Source organism: Mytilus californianus, unplaced genomic scaffold (genome assembly GCF_021869535.1).
Source record: "Mytilus californianus isolate M0D057914Y unplaced genomic scaffold, xbMytCali1.0.p SCAF_7, whole genome shotgun sequence".
NCBI classification, from domain to species: domain Eukaryota; kingdom Metazoa; phylum Mollusca; class Bivalvia; order Mytilida; family Mytilidae; genus Mytilus; species Mytilus californianus.
In genome coordinates this window covers 55,148,364-55,162,004 of record NW_026262723.1, presented here as the reverse complement: position 1 = coordinate 55,162,004, position 13,641 = coordinate 55,148,364, and the positions used below count along the sequence as shown (strand labels likewise).

Below are 13,641 nucleotides of genomic sequence, written 5' to 3'. Positions count from 1 at the left end.
AGAAAACAAGCTCAGATACTATAAGCAATAGGGCAATTATATTGGATGAATGGAATGTATAAAAGAGGGACGAAAGATACCAGAGGGACAGTCAAACTCATAGATCGAAAACAAACTGACAACGCCATGGCCAAAAATAAAAAGACAAACAGACAAATAATAGTACAGATGACACAACATAGAAAACCAAAGACTAAGCAACACGAACCCCACCAAAAACTGGGGGTGATCTCAGGTGCTCCGGAAGGGTAAGCAGATCCTGCTTTACATGTGGCACCCGTCGTGTTGCTTATGTTATTATAAGGTGTGTTTGTAACTACCTTCAAACATGGTGCTGGGTTCTGTTGAAATTTTCACATGGGTGGTTGTCTGGAAATTGTCTAAAATGCAGAACAATGTTTATTATCTTTTAGTAGACAGACTGTTGTGTATTGCAAAATACGGGTTGACGTATATATAGGAAAACAAGCTCAGTTAAAATAGGCTATAGTGCAATTATATTTGATGAATGGAACGTATATAAGGTGTAGATGTACATCTGGCAGGGTTAATTTCACATATATCTCATTTTTATGGATTATCATGTTGCATACATTGAATATATCAAGTTGGTTCAAATACAAAATGTGGTTCATGGATTATCATTCCTTTACTGATCGAATTATAGTGTATGTAACCCAGATCTTAAACGTTATCATGGTTATTACCTCCGAATATGAAGGTTTCTTTCATTAAATTTGGACAAGTATTCATGTTCAAATCCTATCCCAAATATTTCTTTGATTAAAAATACAATACAATACAAATTTGATTTCAATCTAAAATAAGGTTTTATCACAAGTCATTATTTTTCTGCACTCATTTATTTGTTTAGCAACTTTGACCTTTGTCATTAGATAACGTTTTCGATGGGTCCATTTTTCGAAGACAGTTGTATTAATTTCAACAAGAGTGTTCATCTGCACTGATCTATTCATGGTATATATGACCGTGATTTTCTAAAAGGTGACCCTAGGTCAATATGGAACGTCTTTTCATTATATAAAACAATAATTAATAGATTAATTAAAATGAAACGCAAGCTTACGATTATTAAGTTATAATCTGAAAAGGATCACTGACAGATCGAATGACAGATGAACTATTCGGTATTTGTGTTAATTAAAATAGATGATAAAATGGTAAAAATATAGTATACATGTATAATGAAGGGGTTATATCGCAAAGCTACTCAAACTTATATTCATTACATTGAAAATGCCACATGGGATTAAACATTTATGGAATAAAATACCATCCCTTTACACAACCGATGCATTCAAATACAAACATTTAGACGTGTATACATTAACGTATCTATATACTTTGTAAACCTAAATAAAAAAAAAACTTACTACTACATTGAAACAAAACAGAAATGTTCTTGTTGGAGACGTAACATTCTTCATTTCCGTTCATAAAATTCAATACGCTGAATTGACATTTGTCCGTCTCCGTCAAGTTTCTACAAAAGCTATTTATCTCATTTCCAATAGATTCTGCGGGACACTTTTTCAGATGATTGGTCGGATTTTCGGGTTCGAGTACAGCTCTAATGTCACCGACAAGGAATTGTTTTTCACAGTCTATTTCAATTGGTTCGTTCAAATCGAGGCAGGTTGAATGCACTTGTTGACCTTCATTGATAGAAAAAGTATAGAGATGAAGATTTTGTGCAAGTAAAACATGATTTTTGACTTAAAACACTCGTTTGCATTGTATTGCTCAAAACACATTTCTACATTACACAGGGCTTAAGATTGGACAGTAATTGTTAACCAGATAGTTATTTATGTAGATTTGAAGCAACTAGAAGAATAATGAAACAACAGTGTTACAAAATCTCAATGCAAAACACCCATAGGAAATCCCTAAAAGATGAAGACGAGCCCTATTAATATTTTAGACACATATAGTTTTCTAAGCTTTCAAGGCAGTCCCCCCGTTTGTGTAGTGTTTGCAGGTTGATATTTGCGAAGACTGGTTTACAATTTTGTTGCATTTCTGTAGTAGCCAATTGTAAAGAAATTTTCTACCGTTTTGTTGACATAAGATTAGAGCACCCGAGATCATCCCCAGTTTTTGGTGGGGTTCGTGTTGCTCAGTCTTTGGTTTTCTATGTTGTGTTTTGTGTACTGTTGTTTGTCTGTTTGTCTTTTTCGTTTTTTACCATAGCGTTGTCAGTTTATTTTCGACTTATGAGTTTGAATGTCCCTTTGGTATCCTTGGTCTCTCTATTAGACAAACTATGAAGCAGAAAACATGCTGCTTTTACAGACAAAATAATACAAAGAAAACTAAAGAGTATAGCAACACAAGTCCAACTAAAAAACATGGATACACTCATGTGCTCTGCATGGGTCAGCAGTTCCACCTCCACCGGCATGTTGCTCAATAAATCATCTGGAGCGTTAAAGTCAGACTGAGTGAAAAGTCGTCATACCATAGAGTTTCGTAAATAACTCTTTTTGAACACCTTAGATACCATCAAGCTAATAAGATATACATGCAATTCAACTATCTAAGCCTGAAGTATGACCAAACGTGGAGATTTAAAAAGAAAATATGTATAGTTTTCAACACGAAGACAAGATAGACAAAATAATCAACATAGTAAAAAAATAAATATTAGCCACAATCAGCACAGTCAACTAAAGCACAATCGACACATATCTAACTAAAAAAACTCATCAAAGGTACCGGACGTATATAATACACACATTTGTGGAGCACACGTGTACTGGTGAAGGGTAAACAGTTCCTGCTTGATCTAGATGCATCAATTGATGGATAGCATTCAGTGCCCCACTATAATATGAACGATGCTGGACTAGGACTTCGACAGGTGGAACATACATAGTAATCTGTGCCACATAAATCTCCTTACGGCCATCCGAATAATGGTGACATCCGTCAAACTTTTATAAAAATGTAGCTTCACTATTATAGTTCGTTTCTGTGTGTGTTACATTTTAATGTTGTATTTTTGTTGTGTCGTTGTTCTCCTCTTATATTTGATGCGTTCCCTCAGTTTTAGTTTGTAACCCGGTTTTGTTTTTGTCTCTATCGATTTATGAGTTTCGAACAGCGGTATCCTACTGTTGCCTTTATTTACCATAAAATTACTTAACATAACATAGAGGACTATTGTTGGATCATGGACTTTTTTTGTCACAATCTGGATTATTAAAATATAATTTGGTATTTCGACATATGTATCTAAACCCAGAAAAAATAAATAAAGGTTATTATATGTCATCATTCTTGCATTGAAAATTTGTAATATAATAGATATTTCCATTGTAATTAATATTGTTATTTCCATTGTTATTCATATTGTTATTTACATTGTTTACATGCAACTGAAGATACAGTTGCATACAAATTTGATCATTGTACTTGTCACAATATTATTGTAAAGATTTGTAGAATGCCTAAATCAATTGTTTTTTATGTCGAAATTACATTGAAGTTATGGGTATTTGAAGCTTATTACTTCGTGTCTGAATCGATGTTATTCTACTTCACACTTACCTTCACATGGCCTATACGCTATCGATGTATCATCTATTAAAACAGCACGTGCTGCTATTGCATAACGTTGTTTAAAGTCTGCTTCCAATACTATCTTAAACGGATCTTGTCCATATACATCTACCGATATATTGATCCATTGACTTAAAGATGTAGAATTGCCATCCACAGTAAATAGTAAAGTCTGATTTCCGTCAGTAATCTTGTATATACTAAAAAGGCAATCAAAAGAATTGGCATACAATTGATACCAAAGTGACAAACATATTGGTTCCACGAATTCTTTATCTGTATCAATACGTATTGTACCAGCTATACCAGAATAGGAAAACGCATAAATGCTATAACCATTCTTATCTAAAATATAAAAAAAAATATATACATACATGAATCGATAATCCTGTTACATTTCAAGAATTTCATGTTTTTTTTTTATCTCATCAATTATTTTTTGAGGAGACCCGGTATTTATCATGAGTTTTTTTTTTTTAATGAATATTCAAAAATGAAAATGTACTGCCAAGCGAACTATTTTAGTGTAAAGCAAGAAAAGTCGATATTTGATTATGGGAAAAACAAATAAAATTAAACGGCGTTCTTGTTACCACTAGATAGAATACAAATCGACGACAGTACACATGCGTATATTAAACACACCATAGGCCTCCTTTGTCTGTGGAGATTTGAATAAGGTATACTAATAAAGATAAAATATTGTCCTACTTAAGTGTACTAGGGTGTGATCTTTCACAAGAGCGTTACGTTTCCATTTAGTACCATTTGATGAATCTACCATCCAATCTCCAAAATCTGCCTCAAAAGTACTTACGCTTGTACCGTTCTCTGAAATGAATTGATTTTGTTATAATTAGTGATACATCATGTAAATTACGAGTTCTATTTATTAAAAAGCCGAAGACGTATCTTTACTGAAGATAGTATTATAAGAAGAATATATGAAACATTGTCCAAATACACGATAATCGTCTTCTATATTGTTATTATGATTTTTGCAAAATCAAAGACTGTGCAAACATTTGTGTTGGGATACACTATACTACTTTAAAATATTGAGATTTTAAAAAAAAATTCATTGAACATCATTGTCGCCATTGGTGTCTGGAGAAATTTATAGGTATATATGTAGAGATATTTTATATTTATTTAGAAAATGAAAATTATGTTCACATTGATCAGGATGTCTCAAATACAGATACTCATTATAACGAGGCAATTTAAGCAATGCATTTCCTTTCGAGAAATTGTGTTGTCACTAAACACAAGATGTCGGTATATTCAGGAGGTGAATAAGACCGTAATTACATTGAGTTAAACTCGATGTGGTATGGGTATACATAAACTTACACCCCAGTTCTATTGTTATACTTCATAGTTTCTATTTCTGAAACATGTGTAAATTGAATAGATCTATTGTTACGAATAACAATGGATTTTGACCACAGGGTGTGACGAGCGGGTTTTCGGGAAACCCCTGCTTCTACACCCCGCAAACAAAGTCCATTGTTATTCGTAATAATAGAAATTGATTATTTTTTAAATAGCATGAACATAAGAAATTACTAATAGTGTTCACTACAAATTGTTTCATGATATTAAAAAAAAACATTTTAGGAATTCCAATAAGCATCTATATGGAATACAAAAATAATCCTTTAAATACTCTTTTGCTTGAAGGTATTTTTTTTTATCTCAAGCATATGTCTCTATTCTAAAGCATTGATCTTTAAAAAAAAAATGGGGATTCTAACCCCCGGAATGTTTGTGTATTCTCGAGAAGAGGGGGAGGGGGGCTTTCGTTTTTGATAAAATCGTAAGATATACAGTACAGTTATGATTACCTTTATTAAACTGATATAGGTAAGTACTTTGGGTTATAATATTGTCTTTGTCTTTAGTCTCTTATACCAAATCCAACGCTTGCCACAAAATGTCGTCCGTCTTATACCCGTCCATATTGACAACTGTATACCAGGAGTATGATGTTATTTTTGTTTGTAATAAGAATACACGAAACAGTCAACCTTGACCTGCTGATCCATATTAGCACAGGATTTAACGGGAATATGCAAAACAACTTGACATTTGTAAAATATACTCACTTGTCAAAGTTTGAACGAAGATAGCCAAAGGAAGGTTACTAGTGGGGTTTCATGTAATAAAAAAAAATATTTTTATAAATCATGGTTTGATATTGTCAATAAATATGCTATCGTTTTTTTGTTTTTTTTTTAAATTGATAATCAATGTTAACAAATATAGGGTTTAGAATGGGGTGTAAGTTAGTTATACACCTCGGGATACGGCGTGTCTGGATAAAAAAAACCTCCGGCCTCCGGCCGACGGGGTTTCTTATCCAGACACACCTATCCCTCGGTGTACAACTATTACTTAAACTAAACTCAACTACGTTCCCATTGATAAAAGTCAATGTTTACATGTTGTTTAAATCAGGTTGTGACTACCTACAGTTGATAGTCAATGTATGCCTTGTGTGGATAAAGTGTACATAAAGAACGTGAATTGTATTATGAATATTTAAGGAGGTTACACATATATTCAAAAAAACATGATAATTATAATAATATTAAGAAATTAGTTATTTACCTATTCATATCACACACAAAAAATAAAAACAAAAAGCTCAGTTACAAACATGTTACTTTTACAAATTGTGACTTGGATGGAGAGTTGTCTCATTGACACTCATACCACATCTTCTTATATCTATTAAATCTAAATCGCCTTAGGTGACGACCATTTGATTTTCAGAAGGAGTGGGGAATTTAGTGAATGGAATATTCATTTTACACCTCTTGATAGAACGGGTTATTTTTATTTTTATTTTTTGCACGCGAAAATTATTTTCACTTTTCGTACACAACTATTACATTTTGTAGGACTAGGACAAAATATTCATTTTTATCCTGTCTTGGGCAATATAATTTTTTTTTTACAATTAGTACCAGTCCAGAATATTCATTTCCAAAGTTTTTTTTCGTCTTTTGTTCATTGCTTTGGCCTGCGTAATCGTGACATCTTTAGAACTCACAAAGGAGTAGGCCCAGTAAGACCTCTTTTTGGCCCCAAAATATAGAAGTTTTACAAAATTGTTAAAATGTAAATTTTTAGCTATTTATTGGAAAGAAGAATACTTCTGTTACATAAATATGTGCTGTTTTTGACAATACAATGCACATGTATCGGGTACTAGCATCATTAAGTCATGCTAGATTACTGAAATCTTCGAAATTTTCGAATTTTGGTTAATTTTTAGACGGTTTCCGTCTGAAATGGAAGTGGCCGCATTTGTGTTCATTCTTAATATTTAAATGTAAGCTGTATTTGATGATAATACATAACATATATAAAGGTTGAGAATGAACACGGATGCGGCCACTTTCATTTTTGACAAAAACCATCTGAAAAGTGACATATTATGGCATATTTGATAGATTTTTCATATTTAAGCTTGAATTTGAGCGTCTTTAATGACTAAATCAGTTCAAATCTTTCACATAAACTAATTGAATCGACTGAAGTAGACACTTAAGTGTTTAAAAAGTGTCCAAAATCTTTCATCAGATGAACCTGAATTTTGAGGCCAAAATCGGCCCTTACCGGACCTACTCCTTTCTCCAGTCGAGTAGAACAATTTTTTAAGGCACCAAACATTCATCTTCAATGGATTTGTTTGTGTAAACATGTTTAAATTTAGTTTCATGTAAGGAACATTGGGTTCACATCAATTTTGTTCTCATCTGTACATCGGTTTTAATTACCTTATTCACACCAGTAAACCACATAAATGCGTAATTAACATTTACATTACATAGAATTGAAAATTTCTCTGTAAACTTTTGTAACAAATAGCCGAAGACCAATTCATCAATTTGAAAGAAAAAAAAAATGTTTGTATTTGTTAAAGTAATAATAAAAAAAAATGATTTGACCCACGAAGATAACCGGTCGGTATCTTAAAAAATCGTTCTATTGGTTTGAAGAACTTTGAGAGTTCTAAAGATGTCACGATTACACAGACCAAAGCAGCATAACAATAGGCAAAAAATAGGAAATTTGGTATGATTGATTGGTTGACTGTTGGTTGCTTTACGTCCAGTGGCGAATATTACATGCATGTTCAGGACGAGAATAAATTCACAATAAATACAAAAGGTATCTCCTCTAATATAGACCGTCCGGGATGAAAATCTGGGAAATTTGGACAGCAATTGGAAAACGGGAGTACATTGGATAGGAACAATAATTTTGCCAGGCAAGAGGCCATATACTGAACCCACAAAGAGTTGTTGCAAGTGTTCTTATCGTGCAGAGAGCGTGGCATACTCTCTTCACGAGTCATGGGATTTAACGTCTCAATGCTGAACGAACCTGGCTGCGTACTTGTACATCCACCACAGCCAAACGGAGTCCCTACTTTGGCAAAGGTTTTTCTGCCGATCGGAAGAAGACCTTAGTGGCCATATTGCTATTCCCCAGTCACCCTTGGGTGATTTAGGAAATGAATATTCTGGACTGGTACTAACTGTAAAAAAACAACATTGTCCAAGACATGATGAAAATGAATATTTCGTCCTACATAATGCAAGAAATAGTTGTGTTCAAAAAGTGAGAAAAAAATCGCACTAAATAGATAAGCCGTACTATCAACAAGTGTAAAATGAATATTCCATCAGCAAAAAATCCCCCTCCCACTAAAAATCAAAAGGTCCACTAAGGCTATAAAAAATAATCATGTTTTTAACTTATTATGTTTTAGTTTTTGTCATATAAATAGGTAAATAACTTAATTCATAATATTATTATAATCATTTTTATTCAATATGTGTTACTTTCTTAAATCTTCACAATAAAATCCACGTCCGTAATATGTTGTTTTATGTACACATAACCCACACAAAGCCTACATTGAGTTTCGACTGCCTGTTGTCGAAAATCTGATTTAAATTACATGTAAACATTGATTTTTGTCAATGGAAACGTAATAGAGGTAGTTTGATGGTTGAGCACATGTACATCACACCGAGTTTAACTAATGTGAACACGACCTAAGAAGCATATTCTTTTAAATATCCGCTTTTTTTATCTTTATGTTCCTTTTAGGCATCGAATGATATGGGAAAACGTATCACTACTGTAAAAAGACTTGCAACCTTCATTTTGTAAAAAAAAAAGGTTATATTTACAAATGTTTTGAAATATCGATTCGTGTAATCACTGCTTGAAACACGACTTAAAAAGTATAAAAATGGTACTGAAAATTTGCACTTAAATTATCTTGTATCATGCTTTTCTGCATTTTCCATGAGGTTTCTGTATTTCAACTCGGCAATACATATGTTAATTTAAAACATTTTGAACTTTAATCATGTGAATGATTTCTATATTAGCTGATTAATATATTTTTTGTACATTTAGTATAGTATAGTAACTACCAGCAGCAATGCATATTAATAAGAGATAACTGTATTGTATTTAAAGTTGGACCTACGTTAAACGTTGTTTTACTGCCGCAAATTGGGTTTAATACATGCAGTAACGAACTTTGTATAGTTAGTTTATTATCGACAGCAGAACCAAGTTTTTAAGTAATTTAAGCTTAAAATACGATAAACTTATCTCCATCTAATGCAAGGTACACATAACAACAAACAAAAACTGATTGACACCTGTAGAGTTGATTATTGCAGTAAAATTCATAGAATGAGTCTCATACGGGGATGTCTCGATTATTCCTTTGAAAATATGGAAATATCCGTATAGATCTATTATAAATATATAACGATTAACCCATAATATTTGCCTCCGTAAGATAGATATATGCAATAACCCGAAACCAATTTAGTTTAATCCACCATTTTCTTCATTAGAAAATGCCTGTACCAAGTCAGGAATATGACAGTTATTATCCTTTCTTTTGATGTGTTTGAGCTTTTGATTTTGCCATTTGATTACGGACTTTCCGTTTTGAATTTTCTTCGGAGTTCGGTATTTTTGTTATTTTACTTTTTAGTATGTCAGCATTCGTTAAACGTATAGGAACAGTTACATTTTAAATTGCCGAAGACTGCATGTTGGCCACTTTTGTGTTTTTTTTGGTGTTGCTAGGTTGTTTACCCCTTAAATTGATCAGGATATTGTTGTAACATCAATATTGATTATTATATTTATCGTGATATTGACGCATTTAGGTTTTTAAACACAGAATGTTACAAACAAATTAAAGACCATACATGTATCTAATTGCAAAAAGAAAATATAATAAATTTTCAACGATGAACTAATATGGTAAGGATCAGGTGTCATTCATTTATGGCTACTTTTTAGCCCCTTGAATTCAGAATTCATAATAGTTTGTCATATATTAATATTTATATATCTGATTTATGTTTTATATATTTGCTTTAGGGATAATAACTTCTTGACTTTAAAATAAAATAAAGAAAAATATTGCCGTCTTGAAGTATTAAGATACAAGCCAAGGTTTTGCCACACAAAAAATTGTATGATGTAACAAGATGTCTGATACAGATTGTATATGTCGGTAAACTAAATTTGGCTCATATCTAATTTTTGCAAAGACCTTTTTCTCAAAAAATGAAAGTGGTTATTTTTAACATTGCCATGTAAGCGGGAGGTTTGGCTAGCCATAAAACCAGGTTTAACCCACCATTTTTTCTTAAAATGTCCTGTACCAAGTCACGAATATGGTAGTTGTTATCAAATAGTTCGTTTCTATGTATGTTGGCGTTTGTTTTTGTTGCACTTCAGTGTTTCTGTTGTTCCGTTGTTTTCCTCTTATATATATGATGTGTTTCCCTCGGTTTTAGTTTGTAACCCGGATTTGTTTTCTCTCAATCGATTTATGACTTTTGAACAGCGATAAACTACTGTTGCCTTTATTTATACAGTTTTCAGTTGCTACATTAGTCATGTCGTTCGTTTACTCGTTAGAATTGTTTACATTTTGTTATGTCGGGCCTTTTATAGCTAACAAATTGAATGGTACTGATTTTGTTCATTGTTGATGACTGTACGGTGATATATCAAAAAAGATTTTCACACACATGTCATTTTGTCTCTAGTGCGTAGCTATATTCGCATTTACTCATTGGTAATGATACTACATCTCCTTATTTTTTTTTATAAAGTTTAAAACTTCATATATCATTAAAATGATAACAGCAATGCCAAAAGTTATAGGCCAGTACAACAGACAACACAAACAATGTGCGCAAACACTTTACTACTACGGAAAAGATAGACGTACATACGAAACCAAAACCACAACAAACAACACATGATCAAGATCGCCTAATTCGTTACATTCACAAAATATGTTGGGGTTATATCATAAAAATTTTCCTTAGTGTATCTAGACAATATGTCGTATAAGTCGAAACACAATAACAATCCAGTGCATCAACCATCTGCATCACCCTTCACTTGAACAATGCTGGGGTTGTTTAGCTAAGTAAACCATATTGGTGTTGCTCATTGAAGATGTCGTACGGTTCCTACGGTTGTTAAAATCCTTGTCCCTGGCAAATGACAGAATATACTTTGAAAATGGTTATTGAAAGTAGATTTTATATATATATAATAGCTGAACAAATGAACAAAAAACTATAGATAACCAAATTAATATGAAAATCTCGACTTGTAACCTCTTTTATGGATACAGTTAAATGTATCTTTAGTATTTAAAAAGTATCTGGATTACAAAATGTATCTCGTTTCTTATGAGTATATATCATGTTGAAGCGGTTAATATGAGTGTATGCTATATATTTTCGTCATCTTGAGTTACCTATTTAAAGAGGTATATACAGAAATAATGAATATAAAAAGGTTTGAAAATACTAAGTACCGTGTTTACAAGTGTACGACAGACTTATGTATTTAAACTCCCGTAAACAGGCTGATGTAAAATTGTAATCCATCAGACAGGAATTACGACCGTCACAACTATCTTCTACAGTCTGTGTATCATTATAATTCAAAACACATGGATTTGGACCACAGGTCGTTTCCTCTACTTGTACACTTATGTTCTGTATTTGTATTAGAGAAGTGTTCCAACATGAGATATTTACTGTATTTTCGTCTGGATACTGTATCGTCGTAACCAATCCTACCATTTACAATAAGATTAAAGTGATTAGCATAAACAATTAGACTATAAATGACGGTCATTACTGTATAGAAAAAAGTTATATAACTGCAATTACCATACATATTAGACCCTAAAAGTAACTAACAGCACCACCCATTTACGAAAACAAGTCAAACAGAAAAAAAACTCACAGAAAATAGCAGCATAAAACCACATGCAGGCCTGAAAGCCAGGATTAGTACTGACACACAAAATAAAGATTTATGTTTAATTAACTGTTGACATGGTTGAAGTACATTCGTAATTAAATCGAAGCGCTATAAATTACTTTATACATAGTATATATTAGAATAGAAATGAATTGGTCTGAATTGAAAAGGACCAAAAGGACGTCGTACGTTACATAATATTTATGTTGAAATTCATGTTCAGTTGCCTTATCAGATATAAAAGCATTTTTAATTCATTCACATAAGATAGCCTTCAATACATATTGTTTGGAGTTGGACATTTGTATTGCGTTAAATGGCTTATTGGGATCTATATATTCAAATTCTTTTGTCGTTTTGATGCAACAACATTCGTATCTGCCCCTGATTATCTGAAGTCCTTACATATGTTTTTAGATTCGGTATAAATGATTCCATGGTAAGTCTTAGTAGGTCCTTATTGATATTCTTCAAACAGACAATTAAAAGATCACACAAACGACAACTAGTCAAGACAGGAAAACACACAGACAAATGCAGTATAATATATAATGCAGGTCTGATAGCGAGACTTTATTCTAACACAAAGCGTCGAAGAGTAAAACTGCTTAAAACATTGTGTAATTATCCCGAAACGCTTTAAAATGTCTTTTCATAGGTTATATGACTGCGCTACAGTACGTCCATCAATCACATTTTTTTCCGTTCAAAAATCTATAAAGTATTCAAGCAACTAAGCTGTATGCGGGTAGTAAATAAATGCTCTGAATTGAAAAAGGCCCACAAATGACATCATACGTTACAAAATACTTCGTTGAGTTGCTACCCTATAATGTTTTGGTATTTACCACTGTCCCTCTTTATGTCCTGTCGTGGTTTGGTCCTTATAGATCTTCTATAAACAGTTACTCAGATTTTGATGTTATATATGATCTCTTATTTTTGTCGTTGCAGGGGTCTCTAACTGTTTTAGATGATGGACTTCAAAAAACTAGTTTCTTTGAAAAATTTATTGTTTTCTTAAATTGCATGGGAAGTACTGTAGCTTGTACATTATCACTGCGGTGCTTTCATGCATACATGGAGATAGAAAAGTCTTGGATTTATTACCGGCAAATTTGTAATGCAATTTGCCCTTCACCTATAATGGCTATACACGCGGAATGTTCGAATAAAAAAAAAACAAATAAAGGTCGGCAATGTGTCCGGGAAGAGATGTTACCTGTGCAACAAGGAAGTTTAATATCCGGCTAATATGGAAGGACTGCTACAAAGCAAGATTCATATTCATATAACATAACAATTACATAGCAAGATTCAAATTCATATCACATATTTTTTCCCGTCTTGCATATGAATGTAATATTTGTCGCTGGATGTTTATGATTCATCCATTGATCCATTAAGTGATCATCCACCAAACTTGGTGTTTCATTGAATTGGTACGAAAAAGAGTATGCCGTTTATTTGTAATTTATCTGTTTTTGATATATTTACTGAGAAATGGTACAAGCATGTAAAAACTTGCAGTAATGTGAGATATTTTTGCTCAGTATTGAAGGCCTCACCGTGACTTTGAGATGAAGAACAGCAATTAAAGTGCTGTTCCTTTGCTTTTTGTGTGTTTTTGTTGTGAATGTACTTATTTTGTGTCATAGATGTATACCCCATATCCTCTGTTTGTTCTATTAAGAATAGTGAACT

The 13,641-nt window shown here is 32.5% G+C and overlaps 1 long non-coding RNA gene across 1 annotated transcript; it reads right to left on the bottom strand.

Annotated features, from left to right (window-relative positions):
- Window positions 1-1,400: 1,400 nt before the first annotated feature.
- Window positions 1,401-11,740, bottom strand: LOC127709450 (uncharacterized). Its single transcript, XR_007985681.1, has 4 exons — window positions 11,483-11,740; window positions 4,297-4,416; window positions 3,574-3,930; window positions 1,401-1,676 (listed from the first exon to the last, which is right to left on the bottom strand). It is a non-coding gene; the product is annotated as an uncharacterized LOC127709450 (long non-coding RNA).
- Between the last annotated feature and the right edge of the window lie 1,901 nt (window positions 11,741-13,641).